Genomic DNA, 27,248 nt, shown 5'->3' on the forward strand with positions numbered 1-27,248 from the left:
TCTTTTCTATTGATTGGGTCCTAATCCAGCTATTCAAAACCAACCACAGATTGTATGCACAAATTGACAAATACACTACTTAGCCCTCAAAAGGTCAGGGTGATGACATTTACTGATGTTCAGGATTCTGTTATTTATATTTAGATTTAAATTTAATTACTATTTTTTTATTTTATATAACCAAGTCCATTTAAATGAAAACAAACATTTATAGACTATATTTGGGTATATGGGCATTGTTCTTTCCAAACTACTTCCTGCTGGTAAGGGGCGCTGTCATGAGGGATTCGAAGAAGATTCAGAAATCCTGGCTGTAGTCTGTCAGGCTGCTTTGTCCAGCTGTTTTGAATGTAGGATCACCTGGTACTCTGTTTCAGGTGGTCTGGCTTGATCAAACCACATTAGTCTGGAAGGAATCCACATCTTTTCATTTTCTGTGGAAACAAAAATAGAAATCCTTTTCCCCAGTAACTTGTCCTTCAACTTAAATTTTGGAGTCAAAGCATTTTTTTAAATTTAATTTATTATTTTACATGTCAATCCCAGTTCCCTCTCCCTCCCTCCCTCTAAATCTCCCTCACTCTCTCCCTTTCTCCCTTCCTCCTTCCCTCCCTTTTACCCTCTCTGCCCTCTCACATGCACTCTAACCACACTCCCGTCCCCCTACCCCAATTCCATATGTAGGGGAATGTCATCCAGTAGGGGTCATGTAGGTCTGACAGGTCGTATGAAGTAGGGACTAGGGCTTCTCTCCTGTCTCTAGATTAAGGCAGTGGATGGCACTTGAAGAAACCATCCTGAATGAGGTAATCCAGTCACAAAAAGACGAACACAGTATGTACTCACTCATATATGGATTTTAGACCTAGAGCAAAGGATCACCAGCCTATAATTCATAATACCAGAGGAACTAGGATACAAGGTGTATTCTAAGAGATTCATATAAAGTCCCTCACAGAACTGGTAATGGACAAGTCCCCCAGAGCTCAGGGGAAGTAGGGGGGAGGGAGCAGTGAATGGAGAGAGAAGTAGGAGAAAACGAGGGGGAAGAAAGGAAAACATGTGGGACCAGGAAGATTGAGCCTAGTTAGGAATAGAAGACAGGAAAAAGAGAGAGAGAGAGAGACAGAGAGAGGGAGAGAGAACATAAAATAGGGAGCCAATATTGGTTTGAAGATAAAATTGAACACAAAGAAAGGTCTAGAGAACTACAAGACTGCTGCCAATTTGAGCTTCCGTGGAAAGGCTATCATAAATGCCCTTCCTGGAGAGTGAGATCAACAACTAACTTATCTATGGAGCCCTCAACTAATGCCTGTTGGAAGTAGAAGCAAACACCCATACATAAACACTGAGTCGAAGTAGAACTCAGATGCAGAGGGAGAGGACAAGACCAGGCGACAGAAACACATAGAGACAGCTTACCTGTACAAGGAGGAGCTAAGGGGCCACCAGACTGATAGCTGGGAAGCCGGCATGGGACTGACTCAGGCCCCCCTGAATATGAGTCTCAGCTAGAAGGACTGAGCAGTCTAAGGGACCTCAGACAGTGGAGCCAGGATGTATCCCTGGAGCACAAAAGGACTTTGTGAACACATCCCCCATGGAGGGATAACTGCCTTAAATTTAATTCTTAGAGATAATCAAAATATAGTAGAACAATTCTTAATGCTGAGAAATCAAAACTAAATGCTCTACATAAGCTAAAAGAAATTATTAAAATCTGAGGGATTGTTGTTGGGAAAATTAATGCAAGCATTATTTTAGGAGAAAATACAAAATAGAGGTAATGTTTTTGGTAGTCACTTACTGAAATAAATTCCACAGTCTGGAGTCCCAGAAATCTAAGTGTTACTTATAATGGAAAAATAATTTAGAATACAGTGATATTTTATTCATTCAATATTGAATTTTCTAGATCCAACTTTATTTTTTCACATAGCCTAGGTCATTTCCCAAGATGCTGTAAGATTTTATGGAAGAGTAGATAAGAAAGATGAATTTTGACCAGGACAACAGGCTGATGTTTCATGATTAAGCTATGTCTGATCCAAGTGTTCTAGCATCACATCATAGTGTCTTGGGACATAGAAGAACTAGATCAAAGCTGTTGAATTAGATAATGCTTGGCATCCTAAGATGGGATTTTTAAGTCAGAGAGCACCAACAAGCTTTACCGGGACTGGTAAAGTCATGTATTGCTTTGATAGTTGACAGAAGTCACTATTCATTATGGGAGTGACAGGAAATAGAGCATACTAGAAGAAGTACTCCTGGGGGATTGCTATCCAGAAAGCACTTATCACCTACTCACATGCAAAAATGGGAAGTAAGTACCTCTACAAACTGGTAAGGAGGAACAGCATTAAAAGCAGCTCTTCACACAAGAATATGAAGCAGTTCAGAATAAAATGTTTTACAACAGAAAAATATAATATGTACATAGGTATGAACATATTTAGAAAATTAAAAAATGCTAGTACATATTTAAATTTATGCTTTAGTTTCCCTGATACACTAAATAGGATTCATGAATCATAGTTTCTGGGGAGTTTTTGCTTTGTTTCACTGTTGATTTAGTAATGGGAAAAGACCAAGGACACAGAACCAAAATTCATATTGGTGATGATTCATTTTGTTTGTCAATATATTTAAATCCATGTCAGTAGTAAAGGAATGTCATAATCAGTAATGGCAGTGAACATTTTTCCTGCATCTAAACCACTTCAGGTAATTTTCCGTGCTCTTTTCATGAAGTGTGATCCTGAGTAGTCTTAGCAAAACAAACCTGGAGTCAGATGTAGAGGTAAATGCTAAAAAGTCAGAGAAGGAAAGGAATAACCACAGTCACTTCTTACCTCTCTGAATCCTCAGACCAAAAGGGCCAAGATACTATCTACCCCTTCCTTATCACTTCCTGTCTCTGACCCATGTTGTTACTTCCTGTCTTCTCCCTGTACAGACCTCCAAACCTCTATGGTTAACTTTGGCTCTGATCTCAAGGCCAGCTTTATTTGTCAGAACACAAACAAAAATCACACAACACTTTCGGATTTCTTTGTTTGTTTGTTTCAATTTTTTGAGACAGGGTTTCTCTGTGTAGCTTTGCAGCCTGTCCTGGATTTAGCTCTTGTAGACCAGGCTGGTCTTGAACTCACAGAGATCAGCCTGCCTCTTGCCTCCTGAGTGATAAGATTAAAGGCATGTGACACCACTACCGACCAACATATAGCTGTTACTTTACAAGTTCACAGTTGAAAATATCGGGACCCAGAAGCATGAAAAATTTTATATCATAGAACAAATTCTCACAAATGACTACTTGGGGTGGGGGGAATAAAGCTTTTTCTCTATGTAGTTTCCATATTCACTAGCTTGTGATTTGTGTGGCACAAGTTGGCCTGCATGTCATAAATGTATTGCAGTACTATGTAGAAGAAGATTGCATTAATGGTTATTTTAAATTCATAACAACTCTGAGAATATGATATCACTAATTCATTAGGGGCATATACAGAAATAAGGGGTTGGGTCACTATTTAAGACAAGTTGCTATGTGGGATATTCTGTGACAATTTGTCTTTGGTTACTAGCCCCACTTTAGAAAGGAAATAAGCTTAGAAATAGAGTAAGACAGTCTCAAGCGATCCTTCCCCCCCTTGCTCAAGCCAACCTTCTCCGTTGCATATTTTGGTTTCTCAAAATTTCTAAAATTAAGTGAGGTTGCTCTAAAGTTGGAACATCAAGAAACTCTGCCTAAGGTTTAGAAATCTCATTGATTTCAATAGCCTGGAATTGGAGAATGAATTTATGTGATCCAGGCAACGCATGAATACAAGAATTTCAATGCTAAGTTTGACCTCTGGTTGTTTATTTGAAGCAAAAAAAAAAAAAAAAAAAAAAAAAACCAGAAACCAAAAAACAAAAAACAAAAACACATACACCAATATAACCTGTCATAATTTATGATCCTCTCAGAATATTATGTAATATTTATTTATATCTGATATACACATAAAAATAAGCTATACTTTAATCCATTTCTTTATTTTTCCAGATATAATAAAACAAAAAATACTTTAAAATGAAAAACAATTCACTGGCCATCCCAAAAATTACTATTATTTTGTTTATTTGCTAGTTGCTTATATTACAACAGAATTTTAATCTTAGTGAAAATAAGTTTCATTTTAACATTTTTCAGTTACCAAATGAATACATTATGTGAATACAACTTTCATAACAATTATCTGTCTCCTACATATGTGTTAAGTACAATTTAGTATGTACAGTAAATATTTGATATTGGTTACAAGCTAAGATTTAACTAATAGAAACAAGATTTTCATTTTAGGCTTCTGAGGAAATTACAGTAAAGATACTAAATAGGAATGAGTCTAGAACTTTAAATTTAGTATAGTAATATCAAATTAGCCAAAATAAATTAGTCATAGTTGCTAATATAGTTCTCATTTGAATTTGTACTTTCCCCCTTTTCAATTATATATATATATATGTATATATATATACATATATATATACGTATATATACACATTTGTGCATGTGTGTGTACGTGTGCATGCATGTGTGTATACGTGAGTGTGTATGTTTTCTGTGCTGCATGTGTGCAGGTCTGACACAGCTTAGCAGGGTCAGTTCACGTCCTCTACCATTTGGCCTCTGGAGATTCACCTCAAGGGCTCTAGTCATCACGCTTGGAGGCAATGACCTCATATGACTAGCCCACATAACTGGATCCTAAGCTTGTCTTTTCTTTAATAAATGCTTTGAACAAAGACTAGAAAAGGGCAGGAGGCACTTTATGACATTTCTATTTCCTGTCTCCTATTTCCACACTTAGACAGTTTTCCCTTGTGGTGGGCCATAGGTAAATACAGTAATTGACCACCATGGAAATGCAAATATGGCAGAGGTGGACTCTGAAGTCTGTGGTTTTGTGAGAGAGGATACTAGTTAATTCAGCATATGAGCTCAGTGCATGGGTGAAAGGGAATATAATCAAGCCAAATTCCAGGGGAGGTACAGGAAGCTGAGGTAAGTAAAAAGTTCTATATTTTCTTCACACTCTGAGATTCCATCCCCAGGCTAAAAAAAAGTAAAAGGGAGACCATATTATTTGCTTTATTGTGTTTGTACATATGCATGCACATATATGTGTGTGTGTTTGTGGAGTCAGGGGATGATGGCAGATATCTTCATCTTTGTCTACTTTCTTTTATTTATTTAGACAGTTCTCTCTTTGGATGTGGGACTCACTGATTGGGCAAGAAAGGTGGCCAAGACTGCCAGGAATTGCATATTTTTATCAGTGGGGATGATTTCTAAAGCCTCAATTTTGCCTGTTCCTTGGTGATCTTTGAAAAATGTCATTATTTTTTGTCAGTTTAGCATAAGCTCAACTTCAATCGGGATGAAAATTATTTTATCAGTTAGTTTCAACTCCCAAGTTAAGTATTCACAAATAAATATTCATTTACTGTCAATACAACTTATATTGCAAATAAGCCCATGTTGTTATATAAAACTCAATATATACAATGTATATGTACATAGTATATATTAATATGAGAATATATGTAACATTTATGGCTTGCATCAATATTTTGAAAAATAAGACATCTAGCAATTTCTTGCTTTCAAGATAATTTGAACTTGTTGACTATAGTATTTTTCAAAAAGAGTTTCCATGGGTTTTTGAAAAACTTAAATAAGCCCTGAAAAATAGGAATTTTATTAAAATATCCTTCCAGATTCTCTCTTGACTCTTTTCAAAACAAAAATTGAAACTTGGTTTGACCTCATGTACTGTGGTGTTTGCCATGTATTCCAAAACTAAATTACATTATCATCACAAATAAGGCTTTCAATAAAACAGCTGCCATGGAAAACTGATTTTGAATGGGGCATTCCGGCATGTACTGTTATCTACATCCGAATCAGATAAAACTTGAGCTCTTGTGGGACCTTGGTACTCAAATTGGCAGTTTCTATATGTGTATATTTTACGATTTGTGTGTCAGTTAAATTAGTGTTATTTAATGCAGTATTAAATAAATCATGCTGTTACCTAAACAAGTTTTGACTAGCATATTTTTATATTGAGCAAAAACATCAAGGACTATTTCTTTTTAATCAGTCAATGGCACAGGGAAGCATTTGAACCCCACCCAAATGGACTCCTGGAGGTTTTCCTTTGAGAGAACTAGTTATGATTTAAAATTCACTTAGTTGGCCTGACCCTTTCCTGTTTCTTTTCTTCAGTTGCCACATTCAGATTGCCTTATGTCACATAAGATGATGGGTCCTTGCTCAGGGAACTTAACAAGCTCAGAGGGTGGCTTCTTCAATACTCATTATCTTTGTTCTCCTTAACTCTGTCAATGGCAAGTTCAGAAAGGTAAAGTTTATGGCTTATGGGGGGGCCATATGAGTTTGTTGCTTAGAAAATATTACCCATGGATGACCAGACAAAAGTGAACATGAATACAGTTTTTATTTTTACTTATTCATTTGTTTAAAAATTTTGTGTATTGATTTTCTGCATGCATGTGTGTGCAGAATTTGTATCCATGGAGGCTAGAAGAGAACTTTGGACTTTAGAGCCTCTTAAACTAGCATTGCAAACATTTGTTTGTACCCATGTGAGTGCTGGGAACCAAGTTTGGGTGATCTGTAAGACCAACAAGTGCTCTTACCTGCTGACCTATCTCATCAACCTGTGTGTATTTATTTATTGGTTAAATTTGATTTTAGACAACTTTATACCTGTACAAATACATAAAGACGAATTTATCTTCCCCCCCCCATTTCAGCCAACCTCTCTGCTCCCACAAATATCCCTTTCACATTCATGATCATTTGTTTTGTTTTGCACCCCAAGACTATTACTGAGGGCTGCCATTGTGACCATGGAGATATCAGCTGGAGCGTGGTGTGCTTAGCAGTGGGTAGACAGTGATTCTCCCTCTCCAGGACACTGTCATTAACCTATCGCTCAAAATCGCAGAAGGCAGACCTCATAACCAATCCTTTCTTGACTTATTATTAACAGGACTGGCTTTGAGTGGGTAAACATGTAAATAATACTTGTCCTGAGTTAGTCACTGCAGCAGTTGTACAGAGTGTAGAGAATTACATTTCATCATCCCTTGACCTTAATTTCTATTTTTAAAATAATTCTCATCTCTTCTGATATATTCCCTGAGCCATGGAGGGGATTTTATTTATGGCTGAACCTAATAAATACTGATTCTCTGCATCATGGCCAGTCATGAGTTCTCTGCACTTGCCACCATTCTTTCTAAGGAAAGGTTGCTCTCATTATGGCTGGGATCTGCTTTGGGAAATCTTCCCAGAAAGCTGTTGCTTTGCCAATCCCATTACAGATTCCTAATATGTTCCCTTCCTGAGTGTACTACCTCCCCAGTCCTGGTTTGTTAGCCAGGCTTTCATTACCAAACATGTTCATCACTGACCTCCCATCTCCTGTAGAGAGAAACTCAAACATAGTCCGAGGAGACTGCGCTACTCCTAAAACAAGCAAAAAGAAGCTTAAGAAACTAGCTGCAGGTCACACAGAGGACAGGGAGTATAAATAAGATCCAAATCCAGGTGCCAGTTTAATCTAACACATTGGGATGAATATTTTTGATATTTTGTACCTCTTATATAGGAATTTTTAAAAACTTTTTATTAAAGATTTATTTTATGTGTGTGTGTAAACACACAGGCACCAAGTGTGTAAATGCACATGGAGTCTATAAGAGGGTGTCAGACCTCCTGGATCTGGGGTTATAGCCATGTTGTGTGCCACCTAACATGGGAAGGAAGACATGAAATCATCCTCATCAGATCTGGATACAACAAAGGCAGGAGGAGGAAATTAAAGAAAATACCATTTTAAATATTGATGTTACTCCCTATTTGTATGAGGATGCTCATTATTAGAGCTAGCTGATGTTTGGTGGGTTTGTACTAAATAAGTACCAAGGCAATTCAAGAAGGGCTAAGTTAAGTGAAATGTTCTCATTAAGGAAAAAAAAAAAAAACAAGAATAAGCCTAACTCCTGGGTACCTCCAGCTTTCCATTTTGCCATTATAATGAGAGTATTATTACATTACTGACTAATAGGAAATAATTCTTAATCGTTCCACAAAAATATTTCATATTTAATATACATACTTCAGATGTGTATGCGTAGATGTACATAAGTGCCCCCAATATGCCCATTCTTAGTGTTTTCTGGAATATGATAAGGCCAGGATTTCACTGAAAACAAAAAGGTTACTTTCTATGATAATGATAATATCTGACCCACAGCCTTTCATAATTCCAGACATCTTATAAAAGAGGTAAGTGCAGTGATTACCTTTTCACTTTTGTTTTGAGGTATGATCTAGTTATGTAGCAAGGGTACCCTGTCTCATGCTTTTGAGTGCAGACTTGAATTGGTGTACTCACAGGTGTGTGATTTATTTAATCTCTCATCAGCAGATCCATGGGTGTGGCAGGTTGTTTTAAAGAACCCTATCTACTTAGTTGACCTAAATGTTATATTGAGAGCAACTGAGCTTTTGTAGAATGGTGTTTGCTACTCCAGCATCCATTCTGACTGTGCTATGATGCATAGTTTTGATCGTATTGGAGTCCTGTGACATTCTGTTCAACCCACTCACTGACCATCCAATGAGAATTATCACAATCCTGTATCTCACTGCTTCAATGAGCCTTCAGCAATGGCTAAGTAATCTGAAAGGAAATCAGTCTCCATGTGCCTCCCAAAAGTTACTTAGCATGCCACAAATAAGGAGTCAATTTGAATTGAATTTGAATTTGAGGGTTTTTTGTTGTTGTTGTTGTTTTAATTGCAAGCACTATCTGACTTGCCCTGCTATTGTCTTGCCTTTAATATCAATGAATAATATATGTAGCATGGATATATTTGTCCAGGTGAAAGGGATGCTAAGGATGAAGCTGATGTATGGAGAATATATGAGACCCACAAAATTAGAAATAAATGGAGTGTGATCTTTGATAAAAGAAATGCTTAATGTTACCCTCCTGACCCTTTAGTTATATAAGTAATATATTGCCTGGATTATTCAGCCTGATTTCCTGGTTTAAATTACTTCCATCAAAAAAGCATTCTATTATAAGATAAGAATGCAAGCATAGAGACCCACAGCTAAGCCCTGTGCTGAACTCCTGGAGTCTACTTGCAGAAAAAGACCACACTGGGAAAACCCAGAGAAATAGATGACCTGAACAAGGGGGAGCTCATGTATGCCTAGTATGCAAATGAACATTTGGAGTTCATTCCCCATAGAGGGATATGCTCTCAGCCTAGATACATGGATGAAAGCCTGGACCCTACCCCTAATGATGTGACAGACTTTGATGATCCCCTATGGAAGGCCTCACCCTTTCTATGGAGCAGAAGAGGGATGGAATGGGAGCTGGTAAGGGGCATAGGAGAATGGAGGGAGAGGAAACTGGAATTGATATATAAAATAAGATTGTTTCTAATTTAAATTTAAAAAGAAAAAATCAGGAAAAAAAAGAATGCATGAACCATTTTTGTCCAGCATAAGCATTATATAATACTTTATCTTGGGTAAGAAACTTCTGATATTTTTTCAAATAAATTTCATATTCTTTTCCATCAGTAGTTGAAGGTATTTTCCAGAAGCAGTATACATTTCTAGGAGCCTTGCTTCCAAAAGAAATTGTGATACTGAAACACTGTGCATCTAGACATAATCCATTCCCTGGGTGTGCACAGCTATGAAATAAGGTAAGCTATGTAGAAAGACAGAAACCTGAACAGCAATAAGAAATTGCATGGAAAAAAAGACAAATTCATGAAAAAATGTATTTTTCTCTTGTTCCAAATATTAAAGAAAATATAGAGATAAGACCTTATACTTGGAAAGAATATGTGTATTTCTTTGTTTAGTCCTACTCTACTGTTTCAAATATCACTGCAGTTAGAACCTTAGAAGACTTAATGTATTGGAATGAGACAGGATATACATAATCAGGGAAATGTTGTCCAGTGAAAAGGAATGCTGGAGATGAAGCTGACTCATAGAGAACTGTATATAGCACCCACAAAATTGTAAACAAATACAGTATGGCATACAGGCCTCAGAGAAATTGAGGCATTAAAGGGGGATTTCAGCAAGGTGATAAGTGGACCTCATTAATAGACTTCTACTCCAAATCTTTAGGTTTTCAAATGCACATAAAGAATAAATGCTACTTTGCATTTTTAATGACGTGCTATTCAAGTTATTTAAAAGACTGTTGTTAGGAAGTGACATTCAACCCCAGCTTATAGTTTGGCTAGAGGCATTCCTCAGAATTGCTGAGATATGCTTGTATCAGGGGCTGTGTCCACAACAGAGTTGACTTTCATATTTGATCTTTAGTCACAAAGCTACTCATAAAGCAGGGTAAGGTGTAATTCATTACCTCAGAGCCATCTGTTACCTAATTTCTCTGTTCAGAATTGAACAAAATAAGAGCACTCAACCCCCACCTGAGTTTCAAGACTGGGTTACCAATTGAAGCTCAGCATGCAGACAAACCAGCAAAGCATGGAATACTCTCCAGAAAACACAGGGGAGCATTTCGAGACTTATTTCTTAGCTGCAAAGTATTGAGTCTATGGTCATTGCCCAAAGCGCTACCTCAGTGTCTCAGTCTTCCACTATAAATTGTCCCATCTTTAATATGATGGGTCATTAATTTTATGAAAACCCATTTAATTATTAATAAGAGAAAAATTGTATTGACTGATCATCTGTCTCTTTGTGTGCCTCTAAAACAAAAGGTGTTGAAACTTATCATTGTTATTAAGACCTTTCATGTTTTGTTATTTGTCATATTGAACCACAAAATTAATGGTGCTTAAAATAATTTCCAGGATGATGACTAGACCACCTACTACACTATAGCTATTTGCCACCTACATATGTTCAAACCTGAAAGTAACTGTGTAGAATCATCTGAAAGCTTATGCTGAAATACTTTTCTATTCTCCAAATATACACACTGGGATTATTACCTTTGACCAAAAAGCCAAATTGTCTCATTAAATAAGAATATGAAAGTATATTGGTTTCTAGTTTTCTTTAATCTACTTTTTGTTTTGTTTTGTTTCTTCAGATACTCTTAACATACAGGAAACACTTCATGAGATGAAATCTCCTTAAAAGCCAGCCACACACCTATTGTTAAAGTATGTTTAGAGAAACCACAAGGTTTGGCCTGTATTTTGATGAACTTTTCTAAAAATGTCACGCAGGTGATATGAAAAGGTCACGCTTTATAAACACCCTTACTGTTGTCTAAATTTACTCATTAACAGACAGTAAGAAACAACCAGAGCATACTATATCCTGTGACCTAAGAGGTTTCAAGGCTACATTTATCATTTGCAATTGGGTAGGTAAGACCACATTCTCTCTCTCTGTCTCTTTCTCTCTCTCTCTCTCTCTCTCTCTCTCTCTCTCTCTGTGTGTGTGTGTGTGTGTGTGTGTGTGTGTGTGTGCGTGCGTGCGTGCGTGCGTGTGTGTGTGTGTGTGTGTGTGTGTGTGTGTGTGTATAGGGGTAGGAGTGGGATGACACAGCAAAGGTTTCTAGAGCTTAGCAGAGATATTAGTGAATCCAGGAAGAACTCAGACAATCTGTGACCTACATTTGTCAAGTTAGAAAGCATACAAGTTTTCTTTCCATGTTTTCAGGCTATTTTTTCTCCATTTGTAATGTTCCACTATTTAGACGTTATGGTTCCTTTATGGTGATAATCTAATCAGATTCCTCCTAAAAGAAACCCATGTTTCCCCTCTTTCTATGTCAGTTAATGTTCCATATGGGCATTTTGCTGCTGTTCTCCCAATATTGAAAAAAAATCAGTTGTTGAGTCTCTTATGTAGGGAGGAAATCAAAAGCTTGTGGATCAAATTGTGCCAGGGTCCAAACTCAGCTCAACCTAAGGTCCTGTGGCAGGGTATCAACACAAAGAAAATTTCTGACCACCAAGTGGATTGCATTCAAGTGGCCCAGAATAGCTTGAACCATCTTTATTTCTACCTAAGCAGAGGGTTTTTTTTTAACAAGGGTTACATGAATAGTTTTCTATTTTTCACTTTAAGAAATATATCACAACTTAATACATCATTATCATTATAAAATCCACCAGTATTCCCTTTTATACTTCCCCAAATACATCTTTCTACCCAGTGCACAACCCTATTCTAGACATAAGAGTTTAGCATTTTTTACAGGCTTAACTAATTATCAAGCCAGACACATCCTGCTCTCACAGCATTTAATGTCAGCTGGCATCTACTTGTGGTTACAGAGTTTAAACATAGTAGGCATGGGCACATTGTTTTAAGGACACAATATTCAAAGCCAAACTATCCTTTTATGTCTGTGAGATATGTTTTTATAGTTTCCGTGTCTACAAGAGTGTCCCATGTCTCAGTCTCTCTGTAAAGGGCAGACGTAAAAGGCACCCTACCATAGTTCTTTCACAAATATAAGCTCCTGTGTATGGTAAAAATGGATCTGTCCATCCTACATTTTACCTTGTAGTCTCTCTCTCTCTCTCTCTCTCTCTCAGAGCATACAAGATCCTACTAATGATTATATGCTTGGTTTCCAGGAAACTTATTCTCAACAGTTGGCACTATGTGTATTCCTGAGACTTTTCCCCTATTCTGTGTAGGCATGCCATATTCTTCTTTCCAGAGCTGTGAAAAATGATCCATGTTCCAAATGTTGTGTTCTCATATGTACTTAACTGTTTTCTGAGTCAGAAAATTTCCCAGTATTAGGAGTTGTAGTTAGTAATTTCAGATAGGAAATTTGAGAAACAGCAACTCCTTTGAATCTTGGGGGGGAATGTTCAAGAAAGAGCAGAATTTCCAGAGAAAATTACAGCTATTTTATGTGTAACTGACAAAGTAAAACTAAAAACCACCCAAACAATCACCAATATAATCAGAGAGAAAAGAACCTGAAAGCTGGACAATTTTGCAAATTCTGTCCTGTGGACTACTGTCCTTGCCAAGTGATAGTTCCTTTCCACAGATGCCTTGCTTTGAGGAAACCTATTAGACAGATATATGCTAATCTGAGGCTAGGCTTTATGCCTCCTAACAAACATAAATTTGTTTCCTAGAGCCTTCATCTAGTAGCTGATGGAAGCAGAAGCAGACACCCACAGATAGACACTAGCCAAACTCTTGGAATCCAGTCACAGAGAGGGAGCAGTGATGAGAAAAGGGGTCAAGACCAAGCTGGAGAAACCCACAGAGACAGCTGACCTGAACAAGAGGGAGCTCATGCACCCCAGTCTGATAGCTGGGAAACCAGAATAGGCCTGACCCAGACTCCCTGAATGTGAATGTTAGTTAGGAGGACTGGGCAGTCTATGGGGCTCTAGTAATGGATCAGTATATCCCTAGTGTACGAATGGACTTTGGGAGCCCATCCCACATAGATACTTCCTCAGCCTAGACACATGGGGAGGGCCTAGGCCCTGCCCCAAATGATATGACAGACTTTGAAGACTCCCCAAGGAAGGCTTCACCCTCCCAAGAGAGAAGAAAGAGGATGGGCTGGAGTAGGGATTATAGGGGAGGATGGGAGGGTGAAGGAACTGGTATTGACATGTAAAACAAGCTTGTTTCAAATTTAAATAAAAAGAGGAAAAAAATGTTTCCAACTTACATCTTTCTGTTGCTGCTGAGAGTGGCTGTGTTGTTGTGTCCTTATTGCTTATTGCCATTAATGTTCCTGTGTGTGACTTTTCTGTAAACATATTCAAATCAGAGAGTCTGTGACAATTAAGGCGCCACAATGCCCTAAGCTCACTGATCCTGTTGATAGCCATCTCTGCCTCTCCCATACCCTGTTCCAGCCTTCATACTTCACATATCAAGTAACCCAAATTTCTGGTGATGCTTTATGTCTAATCATTAAGAGAAGTCAAATAGAAGAAGCTATAACTATCAGCCACATAGAATAATCTTCAAGGTTAGGTTTCCATATACTGTTCAGCAAGCTGTGAAAACCACCCAACTTTTGGAGTGTAAGATGATATAGTAAAATACTTAAAAGTATTCATTTCTACCATAGTCCTTCCACTACAATCTCATAGTATGGAATTGTATAGTTGCCATGTTAAATGTGTTTGAGCTGTCCCCTCAGTGAGACATGCTTATATAGTCTGGGCATGCCTTTTAGGGAAGAGACTATACATAAAGTAGTATGTAATTGAACCTGTATTAACTAAAGGACAGGGACAATTTTTCCTCAGATGACTTGCCTTGGATTATTTGGTTGTGGGTCCTGGGCATAGAGCTTAATGAAATTCTTATCCTTATATCATTATATATTGCAATTACATGAAACACAATTTTTTTTAGGTTTCTAGTTTAAATCTTTCATTAATTTATTTTTTTATTTTTATTTTACATATTGGTTCCAGTTCTCTCTCCCTCCCTTCCTCTTTCTGTCTTTCCCACCCTCACATACACCCCAACCACCCTCCCCTCCCATCCTCCCCCACTCCACATGTAGGGTGATGCCCTCCAAGAGGGGTCATCTAAAGTCATTTGGAGTAGGGAGTAGGACTTCTTTCCTGTCTCTAGGTTAAGGCAGTATCCCTCCATGAGGGGTGTGTCTGCAAAGTCCTTTTGTGCACCAGGAATACATCCTTGTTCCACTGTCTGAGGTCCCTTAGACTGCTCAGGCCTTCTAGCTGAGACCCATGTTCAGGGGGTCTGAGTCAATTCAATGCCACTTTCCCAGCTATCAGTCTGGGGGCCCATTAGCTCCTCCTTGTTCAGGTCAGCTGTCTCTATGTGTTTCTGCAGCCTGGTCTTGTCCTCCCTCTCTACATCTTGATTCCAGTTCAGCTCAGTATAAAACACAATTTTAATGACATCAGTGAATGGAAATTTTTGGGGGATAACCTTTCAGCATTGTGGCAAATATTTGAAATAAAAATGTAAAATGAAGGTGGATTTATTTTGGCTTATGATTTTGGAGGTTGCACACCATTGTTGGCAGTTTGACATTTCTGGGTTGATGTGAAATGGAATATAACAGTTCAATATAAAGGGAAAGAATTCTTACTTTATGGTGGCTTGAATGTAAAAATACAATATGAACTGGTGACTCCATCCATCAGCCTGTGAAGACACTTTTCTGTCTTTAACACCCACTGACCTCAAGCATTCCTTCCTCTGCAAAGTTTGTTTTTCTGTTTCTTAATCCCTCTTTATACTTCAGTTAACTGTTGTATATACTGTTCATTATCCAGGACTATATTATAATATTTTGTCCTTAGTTTCTGTCATGATATTGAACAATTTAAATGTAGGAAATACTTTATCATTGTGTTGAGGAAAACTAGAGTCCTACAAACTGAGTTGTCTTTTAAAACATGTTATGACATTTCATTGATAAATAGAAATAAACAGATTATGATCAATACAAGTATAGAAAGTATATTAATTTGGTCAGAGTAACTGTCATGTATGTAACCTCAGACTTTTACCATTCATATAAGTTGAGAATATTCTTTATCCTGTAAAACTAATTGTTCTTCACTATACTGTAAAATATTTAGATAGCATAAAATATTCTACTGTGCTATAAAATATTTAGAGTTTATTTCTAAATGTATTTATTTCTACTGTCTATCTCTACTAATAATAATGGATCTTTGATAAAAAATATTTAGCAGAATAAATGAGAAAACTTGGAGAGAACAGGATTTCAGATGCTAAGCCAGTTTTAGAATTAACAGAGCAGAGACATATTAACAAAAATGAGAGCACAATATAAAATTATGACAGCTCCTGTCTGAATCATCCCATATAATTTTTTCACAGAACTTTAAGAAAAAACTTTAACCAGCTAAATGCATGTTGTCACCATCACTCACTAGCTATTCTTTGAATTCTCAAGACAAAGTAGCACTTCGTTTAAATTGAACAGGGATTCAAACAATCCTAGACTAGGAAATATCTTAGTAACCTATAATCAACTATTAGAAGATAACAAGTACACCTTTTTCATCTTTTGATAAATGCATAAATATCCATCATTATCTCAAATAAATTATGATTGAGATGCTGAACTAAAATTATTTATGACATAGTACTGAGAAATTATGGATGGTTAGGATGATAATTTGCCTTTCATTTCTGTTTTCTGTTTCTAAGGCGGTTATTTCAGGTTAACATTTTTGTGACACTATTTATTTGAATAGCTTACTTTATGAAAGAAATAGTTTGCAGAAGTTATGAAAATAAGAAGTGTCACACTTATGCTTAGATAGTTTGTGGAACTCTGTCTTCTGGGCATGACATGCTGTGACTCTCCTGAACTCTCAGCACTTCTGATTACCTGCACAAGAGCAGCAGTAGGTGGAACCCATTAAAGTTCCATAATGGAGTGGAAAGGATCTTACAACCCCCATCTTTCAGACATATAAGCAGTTTAATAAGTGCTGGGGAGAGAGTTTTCATCAGTGATTTACCCACCCATGAGTTGCTCCTGCTTCTGTCAGTAATCCCAAACTGAATTTACTTCTTAACCATTCTAGATTCTAGTGGAACTTTCCTTTGGCTTGTTATTGCTGCCATATCTAGGGTGATTTTCTCCTCTACAGGGAATGTTCATACCACAGATAAATTAATTAAAAAAGGGAACAAATTTAAAAATTGAAATAAAAAATACTCATAGCCATCAGACTCAACATGAAATTGTTGTCAGAGATTGGGGATTACATTTGTTGGTAATAATTCAAACAATATAACTTAAACCATTTGAAATAAAGATAATGCTGCTAAGTAGCAAAATCATGAAATCTTAATACAAATAATTAAGAACTTATAGATACAATTTCTCATTTACAATAACAAATCAAATAATAAATATTGGCCTGTTCAGCGGAAAGGAAATCATATCTGTACTAGAAACTTGACCAACTACCTTGAGCTAGTGATGTCATAGATCTTAGATTAAAACTTATTATCACCATATGAGACAGAACATAATAACTCCTGACTGTATTCCCTCACTCAGGAACCCCATGAAAACACTAAACCAGAAACCATAATACATGCACAATAGACCTGGTGCTGACCCATGCCGGCCCTCTGCATTCTGCCTTAGTCTCTGAGAGTTCACATTGTTTTTCATTAAATTCAGTGGCAGCCCCTTAAGCAATTGCTTTCGTAATCAGTAATTGCAGCTCCTCAGCTACCAACAGCAGTTTGGGTGCACTGGCCAGAAAGGGATTTTGTTTCCTGAGGCATCAGCTCTATCACAGCTCTAAAGAAAACTTTATCTAGATCTCTATCCCTCTATAGAACTCGGAATTCAAAGACTGAGGAGAAATTCTGCTCATTCAGAGAGGCTGAATAGCAAGTAGCTGACCTTCTCTCCTAGCTAGTGTCTTCCCAAAAACAGGGCATTCTTCTGCTCATCCCCCACTTAAGAACCCTAGCTACACATGGTTCCTCTCTATCACTTCCTGCCAGCTAGTTGCTGACTCAGTATCCTGACTCCAGGTCAATTTTATTTAATCAAACAAATGTAACACATCTTTGCATCATTAAACAAATGTGACTCAGCATAAACAAGTGTGACACAGGTTAAATTAATATTCCACAACTTACATGTCTATCAGTTGTATTGATTTAGAAGGCCTTATTTTCTTCGTGCCCCTCTCTGGCTCTTATTTTTTTTTTTTCTGCCTCCTTCTCTTTGTGTTTCCCATAGCCCCAAGAGGAGGGATTTGAGAGAGATATTCCATTCAGGGCCGAGTGTTCCAAAGTATTTCACTCTCTGTATAATGTCTGGCTATGGGCTTCTGTGTTTGTTACCATCTGCTGTAGGGAGGCTGAAAAAGGAAAAGATATATGAAAAATGTCAATAGGAATCATTTGTCTCCATGCTTCTTGTTGTTGTTTTATAAAATAGCAGTGTTTGGTTCTATTCTAGGTCTCTAGGCTATCTAGTCTGAGATTGTTGGTCACCTAAGCAGTTTTAATCTTGGGTTACATCTTGTGGAATCGGCCTTTAGTGAAATCCGTTATTCCTTGCTTACTCCCACAAGCTTTGAATCACCATTGGTCCAGCATATCTTGCAGACAGGACAACATTGTAGATCAGCTTGGTGTTTACATTTCTGCTTTGATAGCATGCAGAGTTCCTTTCTATATGTAAGGATGAAGGATCCATGTAGGCAACAGATGACTTAACCATATAATGAGTTGTGTGTGTGGTGTCTTCAGCAAGGGAGCCTTGCTATCAGTCTCTGGATAGCAGCTTTTATTCTTGGCAACAGTCTGGGTTATTTGGGGATTCCCCTACATAACCCAGTACTGGAAGCTTCATTTGGTGACAAGAGATGTCCAGTGGGGGCTCTTACCCCTATTATTTTATTTCACACATGTAAATATTTTATGAAGCTTCTACTGTATTGGATTTCCATACCACCCCTCAAATGGCCCTTGATTTTGCTGTCTCTCCATGTATTCCTTCGATTATCCTGCTCTTGCTACCCCCGCTTGATCCTCCCGATCCAGCCTCACCCAATGCATTCATAACTGCCATTGCTTCCTTTCCTAGAGAGTTTTATCTGTGCCACACTAGTCCCTTACTCTATATCTAACATCTGTGGTACTACAAACTATAACTTGGTCATCATTGACTTAACAGCTAGTACCCACATCTAAGCAAATATATACCATATTTGTTTTTCTGATCCGTTATCTCACTCAGGATGATTTTTTTTCTAGTTCCATCATTTACCTGCAAATTTTGTGATCTCATTTATTTTAACAGCTGACTGATACTCCATTGTTCAAATGTATCATATTTTCATTGTCACATTTTCCAGATGAAGGACATCTAGGTTGTTTATAATTTCTGGCTATTATGAATAGTTCAGCAATGAACATGGTTGAGCAAGTGTATTTCTGGTAGAATGAAGTGCCCTTTAGGTATATGCCTAAGAGTGGTATAGCTGGATCTTGAGATAGATTCCCATTGTCCTAAGTAACTGCCACAAGTTTGCACCCTACAAGCAATGGACGAGTGATCCTCTTACTCCATATCCTTGCCAGCATGAGCTGTCACTTGTTTTGTTGGTTAGCCATATGATGGATGCAAGATGAAATCTCAAAGTAGTTTTGATTTCTTCTTTTTTTGTACTAGAGCTTCAAGGTGTGCTGTTAAGTGACTAATATTAGAACTCCCCTAGGATTTTATGTAGGCAGTTTATACTATGAACTTTCCTCTTAGAACTGCCTTCATTGTTTACCATAAGTTTGGGTATATTCGTTTTCATTCAGTTCTAGAAAGTCTTTAAATTCCTTCTTAATTTCTTACTTCACTCAGTTTTTTTTTTTTTTCCAGTATTGTGGTTTTGAGTTTCCCTAAGTCTGTATCTAAGCTATCTGTTGTTTCTGTCATTGATATAGTTTAAATCTGTGGTATTCAGATGGGAATGCAGAGTGTTATTTCTATTTTCTTGTATCTATTGAGAAGTGTTTTGTGTCCAAGTACATAGTCAGATTTAGAGAACATTACATAATATGCTGAGAAGAAGGCATTTTACTTTTGTGTCTAGGTAAAATAGTCTGTAAATATCTGCTAGGTACATGTGGTTTATAATGTTAATTAGCTCCAGCATTTCTGTATTTAGTTTTTGTCTGAATGAACTGTCATTGATGAGAGTGCAATACTGACATCTCCCACTACCAGTTTGTAAGGGGCAGTGATTTAAGCTGTAGTGGTGTTTCTTTTATGAACTTACATGCCCTTGAATTTGGTGCATAGATGTTAAGAATTGAAATGTCCTGTTGGTAGATTTTTTCTTTGATGACTAGGAAGTATCCTTCCCCATCTTGTCTAATTACTTTTTGCGTGAAGTCTATTTTGTCAGTTACCAGATATTAAAATGGCTGTACTGGCTTACTGCTTAGGTCCATTTACTTAGAATATCTTTTTATATACATCTTCACTGAGATAATGTCTATCCTTCATGTTAAGGTGCTTCTTGGATGCAACAGAAGTGTCCTATTTTCAATTCTATAAGCCTGTGTCTTTTTATTGGGGAATTAAGACCATTGATGTTAAAAGATATCCATGGGCAGTGATTCCTGGGGTTTTGGTTGTTTGTTTTTGATGATGTTCATGATGGTGATGATGGTATATGTGTCCCTCTTTTGATTACTTGTCTGGGCTTATTTATTCTTTATTTCTTATTGTGTGTACTTTAACCCTTCTAGCACACATCTTTAACCCCTTTATACTGGAGTTTGCCTTCTAGCACCTTCATTGCTTACATTTGGTTTTATCATGGAATGCCTTTTCTCCATATATTGTGATAGAAAGTTTTTTCTGGGTATAGTAGTCTGAGTAGTAATCTGTAGTACATCTGTTCAGGCCTTTCTGGCTTTCATAGTTTTAACTGAGAGATCAAATGTTATTTTAATAGGCCTGTCTTTATATGCTAGAAGTAGTAGTAGTAGTAGTAGTAGTAGTTGTTGTTGTTGTTGTTTTGCCCCTGACAGCTTTTAATAATCTTCCTTTGTTCATACATTTAGTATTTTGATTATTACATGCCAAGAGAACTTTTCTTCACAGTCCAGTCTATTGGTGAGCTGTATGCTTATTGTACTTTGATAGGCATCTCCTAGTTTAAGTTAGGGAAATCTTCCAATTTTGCTAAAAATATTTTCTGCCCTTTGACTTAGATTTCTTCTCTTTCCTCTAGACCCACTACTCTTATATTTGGTCTTTTCATGGTGTTCTAGATTTCCTGGGTGTTTTGTGCCAGCACTTTATTTTTATTTATTTATTAGATTCCTTCTATTGTGTCTTCAATGACAGAGATCTTCTCTTACATCTTCTGTATTCTGTTGGTGAAGCTTGCTTCTGAGGTCCTGTTCAAGTTCCTAAATCTTTCTATTCCAAATTTTCCTCAGTTTGGGTTTTTATTGATTACATTTCCACTTTTAAGCTGTTTTTATTATTTTCTTTCATTGTTTGTATTTTTATTGATTTCCCTAAGGGGTTTAATCCATTTCCTTTTTGAGGACCTATGTCACATCAAAACAGACTATTTTAAGGTCTTGTACTTCACCTTTGTTTCAATAATAAAGGCCTACTATGGTAGGCTGTCTAGGGTTCGTTCCGATGGAGACATGTTATCCTGGCCTTTTTTTTTTTTTTTTTTTTTTTTGTGCATATCGTGTTTTTATGCCAGTATCTACCAATCTTGATTTGGTTTATTGTAGTTCTACATGCTGATATCTGGTCTTGTGTTTATTGGGTGGGTATTATGTTCCTTGGTTGCTATTATCCTCTCTGTTCCTTAGGAGACTGTGGTGGCTATATATTGCCTGATAAGAATTTTCTCTTGGACCTTGATAGGTATGTCCATTGAGATTCTTGGTAACATGTGTTTCCAGGTACTGGAAGCTAATGCTAAGAAACTAGGAAAGCCTAGGAGTAGGAGACTGAGGAGGTTCAAGGGAGAGACAAAGTCAAAGTGTTCCACCAGGATCTCTTAGTCCTCTGGTAATGGGAGCAGAGAGTGAGAAGTGGACAACGCAGGTAGTTCACCACACATAATGGGGATAAGACTGGGGGACTGGATTTGGAGAGTAGGGCAGAGAGTGAAGATCTAAAGGCTGCCAATGTGCTTCATTGGCTGGCTCTCTTTTCTGGCAGGCTACATTGTTGGGTTTCCAGAGAATGATTGCTGAACTTGGGAGCTACGGTAATAGGATGTGTGGGAAAAGGCTGAAAGAGAAGGTGTGCTTGGTCAGCTGGGGATGGTATCAAAGAGGAGGGTGAAGCCACTGCCCCCCATTTGCTACTGAGATGGGGTTGGTGGTGTGGAATTGGATTTGGAAAAGAGGGAGCAATGAAGATATGCAGTTAGGCTATCTGCTTTCTGGATGGAGTGGCCCGCGGTTTCCCAGGGAATGCCTGCTGGAGCTGGAGGCAGGGTTAAAGGAATGAGTGGGCTGAAGGAAGTTTGGTGGGAAAGACCTGTGTGTCCACCGGAGATGAGGCCCACGGGGAGAAGCTGTAGCAGCTAGTCTTCTGCAGGACTGGTATGATAGAAGACATTTCTGGATGGTCAGAAGTCACAGCCTCCCTGTGGCCTATCAACTTATCTCAACAAGCTCCACAGATTGGAGATTCTTCCCTCCAGAAGAACTTCCTGCCTCTACTTGAACATATCTGGAGAATGCCTCTTGGCCTGGAGGACTGACCCTATCTAAAAGCTGTTTCTAAAATCGTATTCCTGATTCATCTTCAGCCTGACTCTTGGACAGATCTCTGCTGAGATGACTTGTGCTAGAGCCTTTGCTATAGGCTCCTCCTGTCACATACTAAGCCTGTGATAGGAACATGCCACTTAATGCAAATTAGGGTTTGTCCCCAAGTTCCCCGATCCTATGCATTCCTTATACTCGGGAATAAAATTGAGCTGATTTGCCGAAGTCTGTCCCTGGTAGACTATCTTCGATGAAGCCTATGGGCTGCCAAAGCTTTCTGTCGATCTTTGTGCCTCTTTCCCCTTGTCATGGCGACCAACAGACTGAGGGGAAAGAGGATTCCCACACTGGTAGTAAGACTGGGGGAATGGATTTGGAGGAGAAGAGAGATGAAAATCAGCTTATCGACTTCCCTGGCCAGAGTGCACAAAATTTATTTTACATTGTTTATTTAATATACATGCAATAGTGACACTTAACTATCAGTTTGAAATCTTTATCAGACAGACAGACACATGCACACACAGAGACACACAGAGCCTACTATAGTACCTCAATTAGAGCATATCTATATTTTCTAGAATATGAAATGAATTGCCTTTTTTAAAGTATACATGATATGATTATAGCCAAAAGATTTAAAATATAGAGACTTTTTAAATTTGCAAATGTGTGAGCTGTGACTTCTCCTCAACATGAGCTTTATGAAATTCAATAGCCATTCATTTTTTCAGAGAAACAAAAGCTCGATTTGTCTGTCTGTGCATTATAAAGTTAATCTCTTTCAATCACAGATGGATACCAAGAAATTCCTCATCTGGGAGAGACTTACAAGCACTACTTTAGGTATGTCAATGGAAATTATGACCATCACATCTTTCCACTGACATCATTAAGGAAACTCATCATTCATTTTATTGGGCTGTTTATGTGGAAACAAAATGGGACTTTTAATTAATTTCATATATAAATATATAATATATTTTAATAAACAATATATTCATAATGTTATGTTAAATAATATGTTAATATTTTATATGTCTAATTCATATGTTTTAGAATTAATTAAAGAGAAAATGTTTTTATTCTGAATCTGGGACACAAATCATAATGTTATTATATGACTTATTGTAAAGACTGATCACTGTTGAAGACTAGTAGGAGTTTTAGTATTTAAAACAAAGTGTTTCAAGACTAACCTGTATACCACAGGCCAGCAAATGCTGAGGAAAGAAAGAGCTGCCAAAATTAGACATGTCAGTTTTAATAGGCCTGGAACTCATTTCGCCAAATGTTTTATTTATAAGAAGTGACTTGAAGTTCTCTGTATTATTTTATTGACATTATTATTTAAAGCACTAGTAAAGGCTAATTCTCTTAGATCTGAGGCAAACAGTCAACGCTAAACCAATCAACAGATCTCTCTGTAGGGTTATTATGCTAGGAGACCAGATCTCTTACTACAAAGTAATAGGCTAAAGTAATAGGCTGATAATAAGACTCTGTGTGCTTTCAAAGTTATTTGCATTGATCCATATTATTAGCCTAAATAGAAACTAGGAACCAAGAGTTAGAGAGAAAAAACTTAGTGAAACATTAAGATAGCTTTTTTAAAATATTCCAATGTAACATTGCATTTTATATTTTTATTTTCTTTGTAAGCATATAGATGTTTTCATCCTATGAATACTCATTGTTTTATAACTGCAGATAACCAAAATATACTTGAAAATACAGAAATGTACAAAACAATCATGTTATTTATAATCACTCTAATGTGTTAAATAAAAAAGTCTATGTTAAAAAACAGCATTTTTTTCATATACCATGTACCGTGTGCCTACACTTGTTTATAAACAATCTCAATCTTAAGGTCACTTGGCAGCTTATTTTGGCATAGAACTTAATTAAGGTCAAATATATTCACATCTTGTGACTGAGATTGAAATGTTCTTTTTATCTTGTTTTCTTTTTAAGACAATCTTTTCTCATTTTACATACCAACCCTAATTCCACTCCCTCCCCTCCTCCTGCTCTCCCCACCTTCCTCCCACCCCACCCCACCCCCCCATCTCTGGCATATGACTTTGAGCAGGACCAAGGCCATTCCCTACATCTAGGCTGAGCAAGGTATCCCTTCAAAGAGAATGAGCTCCAAAAAGCCAATCCAAGCACTAGGGATAAATCCTCATCCCACTGCCAGTGGTTTTCTTTTACAGGTTCTGATGACACCCTCAACGACAACCGTATTTGTCATAGATTTGTCATTACTGACAGAAAGGCAAGTCAAACACAGAACACTGAGTCAATTACAGAACACTGAGCCAATAGCACTGTTATTTGCATATGCAGAGACATATTTTTGAATATTGTTCATCTTTCTATTTCATCAAGTGTGTGGTCTATATAACCATAGACACAATCAAGACTATACAAACTAAACACTAGAGAAAAATGACTGCTTCTTTGGGTTGGGGAAAAACCTTTTTCACAGAATGCTGATTGCAAATACTTGCTTAACATCAAGAGTGGTGGTGTATGCCTGTAATCTAAGCACTGGGGAGATGGAGCCAGAAGGGCCCTGGGATCAAGGCCAGACTAGACGACACAATGGGATGATGTTGCCATAAACACTAATAGTGCATATGCATGTTGGAAGCTTAACTTGACAACCATGAATAATTCCTTATCTGTAGGTTATTCATATTCGTTTATCCTGCTGCCTCTGCATTGTCTTGACTTGAGACTGGTGATTGTCTAAGACCATTGTAATTTATTAACTTATTTATTCACAATTCTCTCAGATCTGTTATATCAGGAGCTTATAAGGGTTAGACTGATTATAAGTGAAAGAAGCCTATCTGAAAAAAAGATAATATACAGTATGGTACTCTGAAAAATATGAGAAAGGAAGAGAGAGAGAATCCTGCTTTGTAGTAGAAAAGTGTATATGTAGCTCAGCCTGCCTTGAACTCACATCAATCAATCTTAGAATTCCTAGTATAGGTATGCACCACCATGCTTAGTTTAGGTAAAATGCATTAAAAAAAATAATGAAAAACCTATACTTTCCAGGACTTTACTTAGAGGGATAAATAGGTAGACCACAAGAAATTTTCACCAGTGAGATTATTCTACATTCTATTAAAAATAAATAAATACCTTGCTTTTAAAAAACCTATAAAACTGTATGAAGTATTAGTGCATTGTGATGTAAACTGTTATAAATTTTCAATACTAGATCAAAACTGGATCAAATGTAGCAAACTAAGGAAAGAATAGATGAAATGTGCAGAAGTATGGAAGATGGTGGGGGATAAGGTGTGGGGACCCTGTTTATTCTGCTCAATTTTTCTATAAATCTAAAATTGCTATAAAATACTTTTAAATTTTTCAAAAGCTGAATAAATAATTTTAGAGTCTATACTTTGTTCTCAAGTAACTGAGCAAAGTTAACTTCTCCCTTAAACTTTGCAAGTGCCATGTCAGCATGTTAGCAATCTAGACAAGGTATAATTTAAATTTATTACATTCTTTACATTTCTGACACATTGCCAATATCTTTATTGGCAAGGCAAGCTCTTTAAAGAGTCTCCCTTATTCCCAAACATACTTTTCTGATTATCTGCTGCCATATGCCTTTTTCTGTGCTAATGGGTCAAAAATATGTACATATAAAGAACACCTTCTAGCAAGATGTCTCTGCAGGTAAGTTCCTTTGCCACAAAGCTTTAAGACATCCAGCAACCTAAGTTGTTCTCTAACCTCCACACAGATAGGTTCATACACACATAAATCAGTGTAATAGTTGTCTGATTTGTAACAGAGGATTGTTCAGGAAGATGTATTAATATGAATTTTGTCATTGTGAAAAATACCTAAAATCAATTAAGAGAAGAACTGTTAGGGCTCACATTTTGAGATATTTCAGTGCACAGTGGAAGGTGAGACAGAATTTCATGAGGACAGAAGAATTGGCAAGCACTATGACCTCGTAGACAAGGAGTACAGAGAAGAGGAGAGGAGGGGAGGGGAAGGGGATGGGAGAGAAGGAGGAGAGGAGAGGAGAAGAGATGATAAGAAAGTAGAGCCCAGGCACAACATTTAAAGGTATACTCCCAATGAGTTACTTACTTTAATTAGGTCCATTTTCCAAAAGTTTCCCCTAGTTTCCAGAGTAATACTTGTTGCTAGGGTATAAGAGTTTATTCAACATCCAAGCATGTAGTAGATGTTTCCTATTCAAACAGCAGGTTTTCATGGTGATCACTGGTAGTATTCATTTGGAGATCCTATGTAGCCTTTTCCTCACTTGGATTTTTTATAGCAATAAATTCAAATAATGTAGTTGAAGTCAATTTTTTAATATCACAACTATTTTCTATGAAAAAAGAGATTTAACAATTTCTTCCCAATATATACTCAGGTTTTTACATACTGCACAATGTTACATCAAAGATATCAGAATAATTAATTCACTTATAATTTTAATTTGTCTTAAATGTTATATCCTCCTAACAAGTCTGTACTTCACAGCACTAACTACAAAGACATGTGAGAGGACCTTAGAATATAACAAAGATCTCTCCCTCAGCTCCTCCAAAACCAATACCCTAGTCTCCTCCCCAGCTCTGCAGCAAACCACCAGATACAGACTTGCCTACCTTCCTGCCTCCATCTGCAGTGACTCACACAGATCTTCCAGTCCAACTTTCTTCCCTTGATTCCTTCCTTTATTCAAGCCCCCAACTCCAGGAATCCACAGGTGACTCCAGATAAGGAAGCAGGTACCCTCACTGTGGATCTTCACCTCACCCTCCACTCATCCAAACCAATTCCCCATTCTCACTCCAAATGTCAGAAGATCGCCTTCTGCAGTGCCCCCATCTTCCCT

The sequence above is a fragment of the Phodopus roborovskii genome, unplaced genomic scaffold, assembly GCF_943737965.1.
Source record: "Phodopus roborovskii unplaced genomic scaffold, PHOROB, whole genome shotgun sequence".
NCBI lineage: Eukaryota > Metazoa > Chordata > Mammalia > Rodentia > Cricetidae > Phodopus > Phodopus roborovskii.